Consider the following 11,887-nt stretch of genomic DNA (forward strand, 5'->3'; position numbering starts at 1 on the left):
GGAAGGTTTAGGTGGTATCATACCAGTATATATCAGCAAAACCCTGCAGTGGGGATGCAGTTATAGTGGTTTTAAAGTGCCTTCTATACTGGTATAGTTTATGCTGGTTCCCCCAGCTGGCATAAGCTATACCAGCATAACTGCATCTGCCCTGGGGCTTTTACCCTCAAAGCACTATCAGTAACATAAGACACCTCTAAGCGAGCGAGCTATGCTGATAAAACTTAAGTGTAGACCAGGCCTCAGTCTGGGAGCCAGAGAGAACCACAGGGTGTGTCTGTGTCCAGCAGCCTCAAAGTCCCCTTTGTATTGTAACAGAGGTCAGTGCCTTGTCTACCACAAGGGACGTTACATAGCTGATATCTGAATACTTATGTGTTAAGGAAAGTCCAGATAGCGTTTTCATACTGATGTAACTCCATTGACTTCAGCTGTGTTACACCTGACTTAAAACAGAGATCGGAATTGGACTCCTAACATCAAACTCATATAAATCAAAGTAATTCCTGGTGCCCCAGCAGAACACACATGATTGTTCCATCTCTCCTTCAGCATCTCAGTCCTTGTCATCCTCCACAGTGCGCCACAGATCTACAGGTGGCATATTAGCCTTTGTGATGAGAAAGTGCGAGCCAGTCTTCAAAGAAGACGGCAGGATGTTGAACAGCTGGCTTCCATTCCTGGCTGTGCAACTCACTGCAACCTTGGGTAGCTCACTGCACTATATACCGTATCTTTTTGTAAGCTTCTCCAAGTATTTTTTCTTTTTACAGTGGGGAAACTGAGGCACAGAATGTTCTCTTTGACTAAAATGGGGGTTTTAAAAATGGCTGTGGGAAACACATAGTGAACATTAAAAGAAAAGGAGTACTTGTGGCACCTTAGAGACTAACCAGTTTATTTGAGCATGAGCTTTCGTGAGCTACAGCTCACTTCATCGGATGAAGTGAGCTGTAGCTCACGAAAGCTCATGCTCAAATAAACTGGTTAGTCTCTAAGGTGCCACAAGTACTCCTTTTCTTTTTACGAATACAGACTAACACGGCTGTTACTCTGAAATAGTGAACATTGTGTCAAAGGGATTCACCAGATCCTAGCTCTCCCTCCTTGTGAGGGTTTTGCAACTGACCAGCTCTGTCTAGTATTCTGTAGCATCGTAGTACATTTCTCAGTACTGACTATTTCCAGAGACATCTCTCAACAGGAGCAGGGCTAAAAATGCCTAGTTCCTGCTTGGTAGATCAGAGGGGCTTTCAACCCACAATACGTTATATTACCCTTATGAATGATATATGTTCAGGAAGCACAATGGGACTCATTAAGTGCAGCATACCTAGGAAAAATGCAATTGTTAAGCTGATATGCCTGGTTTTCAAATATTTTCTAACAATGAGGACCCGCTAGCCACATTTTCTTTGTTCTGGAAGCTGTTAACATCAGGGTGGGGACAGCTTAGTGGTTTAAGCCACAGATTTAACATATCTTGACTCCTTCCCCTTTCTAGCGACACACACACACACACCCCCACTGCCAGCAACGGTACAGTCATTTCAGTGGTTTTGTATTGGCCTAATTTTCAGAGGCTCTGAGCACTTGTAGCTCCCACTGTCGCAGTGCGAGTTGCGGATACTCAGCACCTGTGAAATTCAGGCCCCCATGTTTATAGCATAGGTGGGTTGGAAATCCCTTGGCATAAAAGGGGATACAGATAAGTACAGTACAAATAGATATTTGCATTCATTAAACATTAAAGAATCAAGCCACTCAGTACCCATGTCTGCATTTCACAGATGGGGGCACACGGCAGAAACAGAAGTTAAGTGACTTGCCCGTGGTCACACAGTGGGTCTGTGGCAGAGCAGGAAGTCAAATTTAGGAGTCTGACTTTCCTGACGCATACCTTGGTGTAAATCAGGAGGTGTTCCACTCTAAACAAGGGATTTTCACTGGTATAAATGAGGAAGAATTAGATTCTATCTCTGTACTCCATTTTGTCCAGATTCTGGGCACTGTGTCCATCACCCTGATATCTGTCTCGTACCTCCCAATCCTGTGCTTGTCTGAAGACCCTCCAGGACACCGAGACGGGCCCACTGGTGCCAACTGGCAAAGGGTTCACTGTTCTTTACAAGCAACTCCTGTCTCAGAACTGACAAACTCACTTCAACTAACAAACTGCTTTCATAGTATTTATACATAAAGGATGGCATGTGAGGTCTCTACTGGAAGTGTGAAACTTGTTGATACTCATAATCATTGCGAGATATGCATACAGGGACTATTTAAGGAATAATGTAACTATATTGACATTATGACCTTATTATCTTGGAGTAAAATGGAGCCACCAGCTAATAATATGGTGATAGCCCATTCAAGCAGGAGGAAGTTGTCATCCCTCCCTGGCTAGCCAATTATAATGTCTTGCTCAACTGTGTACCTTGGCACGAAACCCGAAAAGTCAAGGGAAAACCATCAAAGATAAACTATAAACATCCAAACCACTTGGAAGTGAAATATAGCAGTCTGTGAATAAAGACAAAAGTCTGATTCAGTGTATCACAGGGTGGAGGAGGACAGTCTGGATCCTTTCACTGAGGAGATACTTTGATGGGGGTGCTTCATGAATGACTAGGGATGAATTTTGGGGTGAGAATTTAGTTTATCAGATAGAAAAAATCCCTATTAATAAGTGTAGGCTGCGGTTCACATTTTGTGATTTTCTTTGGTACGTAACCATTTGTTTCTATCACTCACACTTGCTTCTGTTTGAATCTCTATTCTTTCCTCAATAAAACTGAATTCAAGGGCCGTGGGTGATACAAGAGTGGTATCTAAAGTAAAGCTGGTAAACTGGGGTACACTGTTCCTTGGGGAACAGCGGATCTGGGATTTCTGTGGGTATCCAGTGATCCAGGGCTGGACACCACTTTTGAAGGGACTTAGGGACTAAGGTGCACTTACCATCAACCCGCAGGGCAAAGGTGAGGCTGCTGTCACCAGAGGAGAAGGGCTGAGCATCTGACAGGCTGGTTGTGTTAGGGCACGAACACCCAGCTGGCACAGGCTAGATTCCCGCACACTGGAGACAGGTGATGACTCTCAGCCCGGTATGCCAAAGACAAGTCACACCCTCCAGATGTCTATGACTAGGCAAGATTTATGAGTCTGCATACTGCTTATTGTGCCTAAATGGAGCCCTTGGATGGAATTGTTTGCGGGAGTGAATTTAGATCCTGCAGATGGGTCACACAACTAGCCTGATTTTCAAGGGAAGGAAATCCAAGCTTGGGCCTCTTCTTCCAAGTTAACCTGCCCCGAGCTAAAGTACAGAAACAGCACCAGACACTAAGCGGAGTGGCGCGATATAAGGCGGGTAAAAAAAGCCTCCAGCAACAACCTAATGGTGACCCTAACCAGCGTTTCATTTCTCACTTCGGACCAGCTCCGGTGGTCTTGAAGTTTTATGACATATGGTTGCATTCTACAATCATGTACCCTTCCTACGCTGATTAATTCGGACTAGGTCTGAGCCCAGCCTGCCGCTCCATCACAGATCTTTCTCTTCGCAGCACTGATTGTTATATAACTGTCACATTTTTTTTCCTGGTATGATCTAAATGCAGACATGTCAGAAGATATACCCTCAATCACCCACCATGCAGCACTTTGTCTCCTGTTCAAGCAGTAGCAGGGGGGAGTAAACAAAGCCCTCTCTGTTCTCTCCGCTTGGCCGGTGTTTCATATTTCAGTGATTTTAAAGACTAGCTTTCCCTAAGATGTTCAGGTGGTGGAAGCCCGTTGGGTGAGGGGAAGCAATGTCAGGCTATAGCTGTTCGAATCAGCAGCACGCTTCTTTCCTAAGTGCTTTAGCTGTGTTGGAGCTTGCAGAGATAAATGTTTTCAAATAACAGAAAGTGTCTCCAAAAAAACAGCATGAGCCAAACTGCTGGCCTGGAGCAAGCAGGCAACAACTGCCCTCAAAATCAAGGGATCAAAGTTACATTGGTGTCAATCTGGAGGAACTGCAGGCCACGCTTTGGTCCAGGAACTCCTGGTTAGGTTTGTTTTATTCCCATTCTTCCCCATCAAGTAGTGGGGAGGTTTCATGGTCCACTAGAGCAGTGGCTCTCAACCTTTCCAGACTACGTACCCCTTTCAAGAGTCTGATTTGTCCTGTGTAACCCCAAGTTTTACCTCACTTAAAAACTTAAAAAATCAAACATAAAAATACAAAAGTGCCACAGCACATTATAACTGAAAAATTGCTCACTTCCTCATTTTACCATATAATTATCAAATAAACCAACTGGAATATAAATATTGTACTTACATTGCAGTGTATAGTATACAGAGCAGTATAAATAAATCATTGTCTATGAAATTTTAGTTGGTAGTGACTTCGCTAGTGCTTTTTACGTAGCCTGTTGTAAAACTAGGCACATATCTAGATGAGTTGATGTACCCCTGCAAGACCTCTGAGTACCCTCACAGATACACGTAACCCTGGTTGAGAACCGCTGCACTAGACTAGGAGCTAAGAACCCTGAGTTCTAGACCCAGGGCTTCCACTTATGTGCTGTGAAACCTTGAATTCTTCCTATGTCTGTACCTCCCTTTGCCTGTCCGTTAAATGGGGATAATCGTGGTACAATATCTGAGAGAACAGGATAATGGTGCAGTAGCTGAGAGAAAGGATGGCCTTGTGGTTATGGCAGTGGATAGAGACTTGAGGTTTAATCTGGGGTTTAATCCAGTTGGATCTTGGGCAAGTGACTTAATCTCTGGGCTTTAACTTCCAATCTGCAAACTGGAGATACCATTTCCTTTTCACACTCTGTCTTAGCTTGTAATATTTTAGTGCAGGGACTCTAAGCATTTTGTATCACACTTTGTTTTGTTTTTAAATGTTAAACTAAATACCAGCAACTTTTGTTTCCTGATTTTTGAGCTTTTAGGGTCAACCTCGGATCACATTGTTAAAGCTTTTCCTGCAACACTGAGGGCTAAAAGCTGTCTTGGAAATGAAAGCTGAGATTCTCACATAATCGCATGAATCTGGCAGCTAGGGTCTAAAAAATGCACCAAATCTTGCAAGACGCAAGATAAAATCACAGGGGGTTGGAAACCCACTCACTGTAACCCAACCAGGGGGCAGGAACCATTTTGTTCTGATCGCACAGCGCCCACATCGGGAGTCATGATCCATGACTTGGGCTCTAGGTGCTGTTATAACAACATGTACCAGCTGAAGATCTGTGTGAATGTGTACAAGTCAAAGGAGCTGAGCTGACTTACCTCAGCTGAGAATTAAGCCCACAGTGGAGAGTGGTTGCAGACTTAATGGTAAGTACAATAGGAATGAACTTAGATACACTCCCAGAGACTTACAATTGCTCTTGTGAATTACACTGAGTTTCTGTGAAGGAGACCCTCCCTGTCTGCAGGCAGGTGGAAATTTAAGACTCCAAGGCTGTAGGCGGAATGATTTTTAAACTCAGTGATATCCAAGACTGTGGCAAGGAAGAATTTGGCAAAACTTTCAGTGCTATTACATTTTCCATGGAATTTCTTGCACAGAACAAAATTCTACCTGACCACAACAAAAAAATAACTCTCTCTTTCATGCCTCTTTTGTCGTAAACCTTCTGAATGTGAACTGAAAAGCAAACATTCCCAACTGGACTAATCAGTATTATTTGCGGATTAGATTATTGCCTCAAGTAATCATGACGTGATTACAATAAAAGCTTGCCCATTAAGGGAAACATACACTGATTAAATCATCATAAAAGGCTTAGTTAAAAGGTCCTGGAGTGCAGGTATTTTGTATAATTTTCAAAATGTATGTAAGCTTCCAGAGGGTTTATCTAAAGCACAACACTAAAATCCATTTTCTGTATCTTTCCTCCTCTAACATACACACGTTTGTTTTCATTCATTTATTTATTTGTTAGATTGCTTTCTTTGCCCAGTAAACGTGGGGCCTTCCCCCTGCAGGACTGGGTCCATAGCGCTTAGAAATGTAGCAAAGTGAAGGTACAAAGGGGGTATTGTCTGCTGCGATGAGCACAGTACAGTGATCAGAGCCATGGGCTGCGTGCTGGCAGCGGTGAGTTATAATCCCAGCTCTGGGACTCGCTGTGTGATTGGGAGCATCAGTTTTCTCCTCAGGCTGCTTCGTGGAGGGACTTTCTCCTCTGGGCCTGGCCTACGCTGTGGAAATCTCCCTAAAAATGATAACCAGGCTTGTCATTTATTTGTATTCCCATGCTGCCTCAGGGCCTCATTGTGCCAGGCGTGGTGCAAACACAACGATGGCCCCTGCCCCAAGGAGCTCCATCAGACTCCACGTGGCTAGAAGCAGTTCTGGAGGGAGGACTTTCCCTACACTGATCTGGCCTCAGAGCTACAATGACGCTAGCTAGGCACAGCTCGAAGCAACAAGCTGTGCTGGGCCCCCAGGGGTCCCTAGCTGTACCAGGGGGCGGTGAGGCAGGAATAACTCTTAATCCGCCCCCCCCCCTTTTTTTTGCAGTGGTTAAAGTAAAATGAACTGAGGGTGGGCGAGAGGGGAGATCTCACTGCACAGCCAAGGATCAGAGGGAGATGGGGTGGGGGTGCACTGGGGGAGTGCTGCTCCCTCAAGGCAGGCAGAGGAGGGGGAGCTCCCCGCTTCTGCTTTCAGCAGAGCTGGGGGAGGTGTCTGTGCTTTTTCCTGCTCCCTCTTACTTTAACCTTGGCATCAGACCCATCCCCATGGGCCAGCCAGCTCTGCTGACCGGCATGTCGGGGCCAGGGCTCCGTTCAGTTGCTCCTTGGAAGGCATGTGTGCAAAGGTGGTACGTGAACCCCCCATTCGGGGAGGCTATCCCCCCTGCCCTGCCCCTTCTGAATATCTGGGTGTGGAGGGCATCCTTCCCAGCATCCCTCTGTGGCAGTGCAAGGCAAGAGAACAGTCTAGCTGTTAAGGTCTCTCAAGTGCTTTGAGATCCCTCAGATGGGAGATGCGCTATCTGTCTCTTGGGTCTTTCTGTAGCGCCTATAACTATTAACACTTGCACTGTCTAGTGCCCTAGCTAGAATGATACTCTGAGAGGCTTTTTCTTTCCTCTGGTTATATCGGTTGTAGGGTTCAGAAATGTGGGGTTTAGCAGAGTCGTGGTTTGGCCATAGAATGGGATAGGTGCATTGGGAGAAAGCCAAGAAATAATTAATTGGTGGCTCTCAATAATCCCATGCTATCCTCACCATATTAGCCCAGGGATTACTTTGACCAAAGGCTAATGCATCTTGGTGACACCAAATTATACCAGCAGCACTGAGACCAGGATCTGGATCCTGGTCTTATGGTAAGATTTGGATTTAAGTAAACCCATTTCCCCCTGCAAATTCAACTGGAGGAGCTTTTTTTTCCTTTTCTAACACATGCTGCCAGGACAGTTAACGTAGGTCTCTCATATGGGCCAGTGATGCGCTACCAATATTTTAAACACCAATTGCTCCCTTGTGACCAACCCTTGGAGCAGGGATTCATTTGTTGATAGACTAGGGACGTTGTTCCTTTGTTTTCCCATCTAAAGGAAGAACAATACTTGGCAAACTTGCATGAAGTTGCTGGAAACATTTATCCTGGATGCCTGGGAGGTATATACAGTAACTTGATAATATTCTGCTTGGGGAACTGCAACTGGGGGGGGTGAAGACCTTGAAGGATCTGTAGACAGCTTCCCTTGGGATGTTTTATTTTAATGGCTACAATTTGTCACAATTCAGTTAATCTTGAAGGCAAAAACCAGTTGCTTTGTGAGGATCAGTTGTCTCTGCCAGGCAGAGGGGAGGGCAGGAGAGAGAGGTGACCCCTTCTCAAACGTCTCCCTCCATCTTATTTTCAGAGCTATAGCAAGGGGCTCTGGTTCCCGCTGTCAGACACTGCCTAGCTTGCCCATTGCACCATGAGACCAGAGAATTGGGTCAGACCTGATTGCTGAGGCCAGGTCATTCCAGGGGAAGAGCTTGTTTCGGGCGCTGATGCGATGGCATGCTCTCAAACCTATATAATCTAAATGTGATTGAATTAATTGTGCCTCTGCTTAAAGCTCATAAACTCTCATCCCATGACACGGGCGAGGAAAAGTCGCCCCAGCCTGCATGCCTGAGATCACGTACCGGGAAGGCTGATTCAGCCGTGGAGACGGGCTTTGATGGCATGTTGCCATGGTGCTCAGGCAGGCAGCTCTTTCCTTCCATCGCTGCCAGGTCCTCGCCTCCCTTTATTTCTCTGTGTCTCTTTGTTTCAGTGATATTCATGCATCGCTTTCCCCCCTGCCCCTCCCCTTTTGCTTCTTGGGGTGGGGTGGAGGGGGGTCCCTTCAGACTGCTCTGAATAAGCACAGAAGCTGTTCTCACATGATGCGGCACCAGATGCCCGCAGCTGCTGAGCTGATTAAGCACTTCAGAGGGCATCCATTTAAAAGCCATGTGAATGAACACATGCCGCACACACCCCCTCCACTCCCCTTGCTGCACGTCTGCTAGGAGAGAGGCTCTTCTAGGCCGATCAAGGCTTTCCTTCGGCCAGGATGAGCTCATGTGAATGGGTGGGGTCGTGTGTGGGCGCAGCACAAAAGGGGGGGTTAGGAGGGGGAAAGGGATTATAATAATCCTCTGTATTTCTGCAGCTCCTTTCATCTGAGCATCTCGAAGCCCTTGCCATACATTTAATGAATTAAGATTCCCAACACCCTGGGGAGGAAAAGAAGGGACATTCTTCCCCCTTTTTCAATCAAAGCCTAAAACGAGGCAGAGGTAAAGGCCCAAATTCTAAGGGCCGCTGGGTGTGCTCAGCTCTGAATAGACGGGCTGAATTCTGATCTCTTTTAACCACTGTGAATCAGGAGTAACTGTGTTGAAGTCAATGCAGTTACAGTAGTATGGGTGAGTTTGCTATCAGGTCCACCTATTTCAATCATCTGTCTCACTTGGCATCTTTTAACCATGCTCATCTTTGTTGGTAGAATTTGGCTCCAAGGCCGTAGTGTGAGTGACTGGGTTTGATTCTGCTTTCATGGGCCACTGCTATAACTCCATTGACTTTAGAGAGTAACTTCTCTTTCACTCTGGCACAGATGAGGTCAGAATGGCCCCCACCATGCTGGAGATTAGACTCCCACCTTCTGCTGGAACCCCCGTTGGAGGGCAGCCAAGGATCTGTCAGTGAGACAAGATGTTCTGAAATTGTTGCAACCCAGATGCTACAGGAAAGGAAGACAGTTGAGCCAATGCCCCAAGAGTGAATTCCCAAGGATGCAGGACAGCAGAAAGGTCTCCTTACCATGCCTCTAGCTCCAGCCTCAAGTGCTGGACAGCCCCCGCCCCAAAACTAATCACTAGCACTCACCAGTAGATCTTAAAGAGCTTTATGCAGGAGGTCAGCATTTTAATTCCCATCTTGCAGATGGATAAACTGAGGGACTTGCTCATGGTGACCCAGCAGGCCAATGGCCAAGCCAGGAATGGAACCCAGGTCTCCCAAATCCAGTGTCTATCCACACTAGGCAACACTGCCTCCCTTACCAACTGCAAAAGAGAACTGAATGCAACTTTTCTGTCAGGGTTATCCGCCTGAGTGTTCTTAAAATGTCCTCCAGCAGCATGAGAGGCTGTGACAAAATGAATGTACCTTTTGATCTAAAAGATGCATTGTGGACTGGTTCTCAAACTGGGGGCTGTGACCCCTCAGGGGGTCGCAAGGTGGTTACATGGGGGTCACAGACTGTCAGCTCTGTTGGGCTGACAGCCCCAAGCCCTCATTAAATTAACACCCCCCCCCCATTTTTAATTTATAAGGGGGGGGTGTCACGCTCAGAGGCTTGCTGTGTGAAAGGGGTCATCACCAATACAAAAAAATTGAAAACCAGAAGGATCCCATCCAAAATGCAAAGTGAGCTCTTAACCACAGAGCACTGTGGATGCTTTGTTTTGTCAAATCCCAATAAAATCCCACCCTTAGCCGCCTTAGGCCTCCACTGCCTTCAAAAGGAGGAAGACTCAGCCCAGGACTTTGGACATCCTGCTGTCTCAGACTGGGATAGGAGAGTGCATGCCAGGGGAAAGGGACCATCCTAATGAACTCTCTGCCAGCAGCCCCCTTTTCCTACAGGGGTTTCCCACTCACCCACCCCTTCTGATCTCAACTGCAGCAGTAGTTCATGGGCTGAGAGGCAGATGCCGAGGCAGGAAGATCCTAGGCTACTGATAGCTTCATAAGGCCAGAAGGGACCATTAGGATCATCTGGTCTGACCTGTGGAACACCACTCGTTGGATGGCTCTCAGTAAATCCCGAGGTAAGCCCGTATCCTGTGGACGAACTAGAGCATCTTCTTTTCTAGAAAGGGACGTCTTATCTTGATCTACAGCTTAATAGCTTAAAAACAACACTTTGAACTCCGCTGGAGAGCCAACGGAGAGCCCATGCAGACCCGGGAATACAGTTTCTCATGTGCTCAGGGCAAGAAACTCCCTCTCTCAAGCTGGCTTTGGAGCCTTTCCCTTGACTCCACTGGGCTTTGGATCTTTAAACACAGTGGCTCCGGCAGGGTTCATGCTGCCTTCAGATGTTCTAATGAATGTCAGGAAGATTGGTAGAAAGAGGGGTCTTGATCCTCCACCTGCTATAAATTGTAATGCGCCAGGGCAGGATTCAAAGACAAATGTCAGCTGAGAGACTCCAGTAGTCTAAAGGGAGGGATAGCTCAGCAGTTTGTGCATTGGCCTGCTAAAACCAGGGTTGTGAGTTCAATCCTTGTGGGGGCCATTTAGGGATCTGGGGCAAAAATTGGGGATTGGTCCTGCTTTGAGCAGGGGGTTGGACTAGATGACCTCCTGAGGCCCCTTCCAACCCTGATATTCTATGATTCTAAAGGCCACTGAATGGGTTTTTGGGCCAGGCCCCAGCAGAGAATCTGATCCAATGTATCTGAAGCCAGAATAGTCTCCTATACATGAATTTGGAGTCACAATGGAAACCTGATTTTTATGCTCATCCCATTAGGGAACAGAAACATCATCATGAGCTTGTGGTGTTAGGGACTGTGCTTTTAAGGGCAGAGCTTCCCATCAGACGGAGTCTGGGTAGGACACTGTGAAGCTCTTGTTATGCAAAGCCAACTGGCACCGGACAAAAGACAGCAGAGGTCAGCGCCTGCAAACACAGGGTCCCTAAGCATGGAGCGATCACCGAAGAACACCATGTGGTACCAGGAGTAAACTGAACTGCCTGCCCCTGGGATATCAGGAGCTCTCACTGCATCAGGAAATGAAGGGTTCCTGTGTTAGTTTATGATCTGTGCTAGTCTTATAAGGATACATAAGGAGCTTCCGAAGAGATTTTCCTAGGGAAGGACACAGGTGACGGAAGCTTATAGGCTGAGATGGATTAGTATAAGCAGCAGGACTCCTAACCTTTTTGCCCCCAGGGGTTAAGTAAGTGACCCTAAAATCAGGAAGCAAGTTGCTAGCCATGGCCATTTTTAGCCCCTTCCTCCCCCCTGGAACTTTTTATGCCTCTCCTGAGTGCCAAGCCTTCCAGCATTTCCAGACAGGCCACTGTTTGGTTCTTATATGGTTCATCTGGAAAAGCACTGGTGGGTAAAGTTTAAACAGAAGATACAAATGGCCATACTGGGTCACATCAACGGTCCATCTAGCCTGTATCCTGTCTTCCGACAGTCGCCAATGCCCGATTCTTCAGAGGCAGTGCACAGAACAGGGCAACTTATCAAGTGATAGTCTGTCGTCCAGCCCCAGCTTCTAGCAGTCAGAGGTTTTGGGACACCCAGAGCAAGGGGTTGCATCCCTGACCATCTTGGCTAATAACCATGGATGGAC

This window comes from Chelonia mydas, chromosome 26 (assembly GCF_015237465.2).
Source record: "Chelonia mydas isolate rCheMyd1 chromosome 26, rCheMyd1.pri.v2, whole genome shotgun sequence".
Taxonomy (NCBI): Eukaryota; Metazoa; Chordata; order Testudines; family Cheloniidae; genus Chelonia; species Chelonia mydas.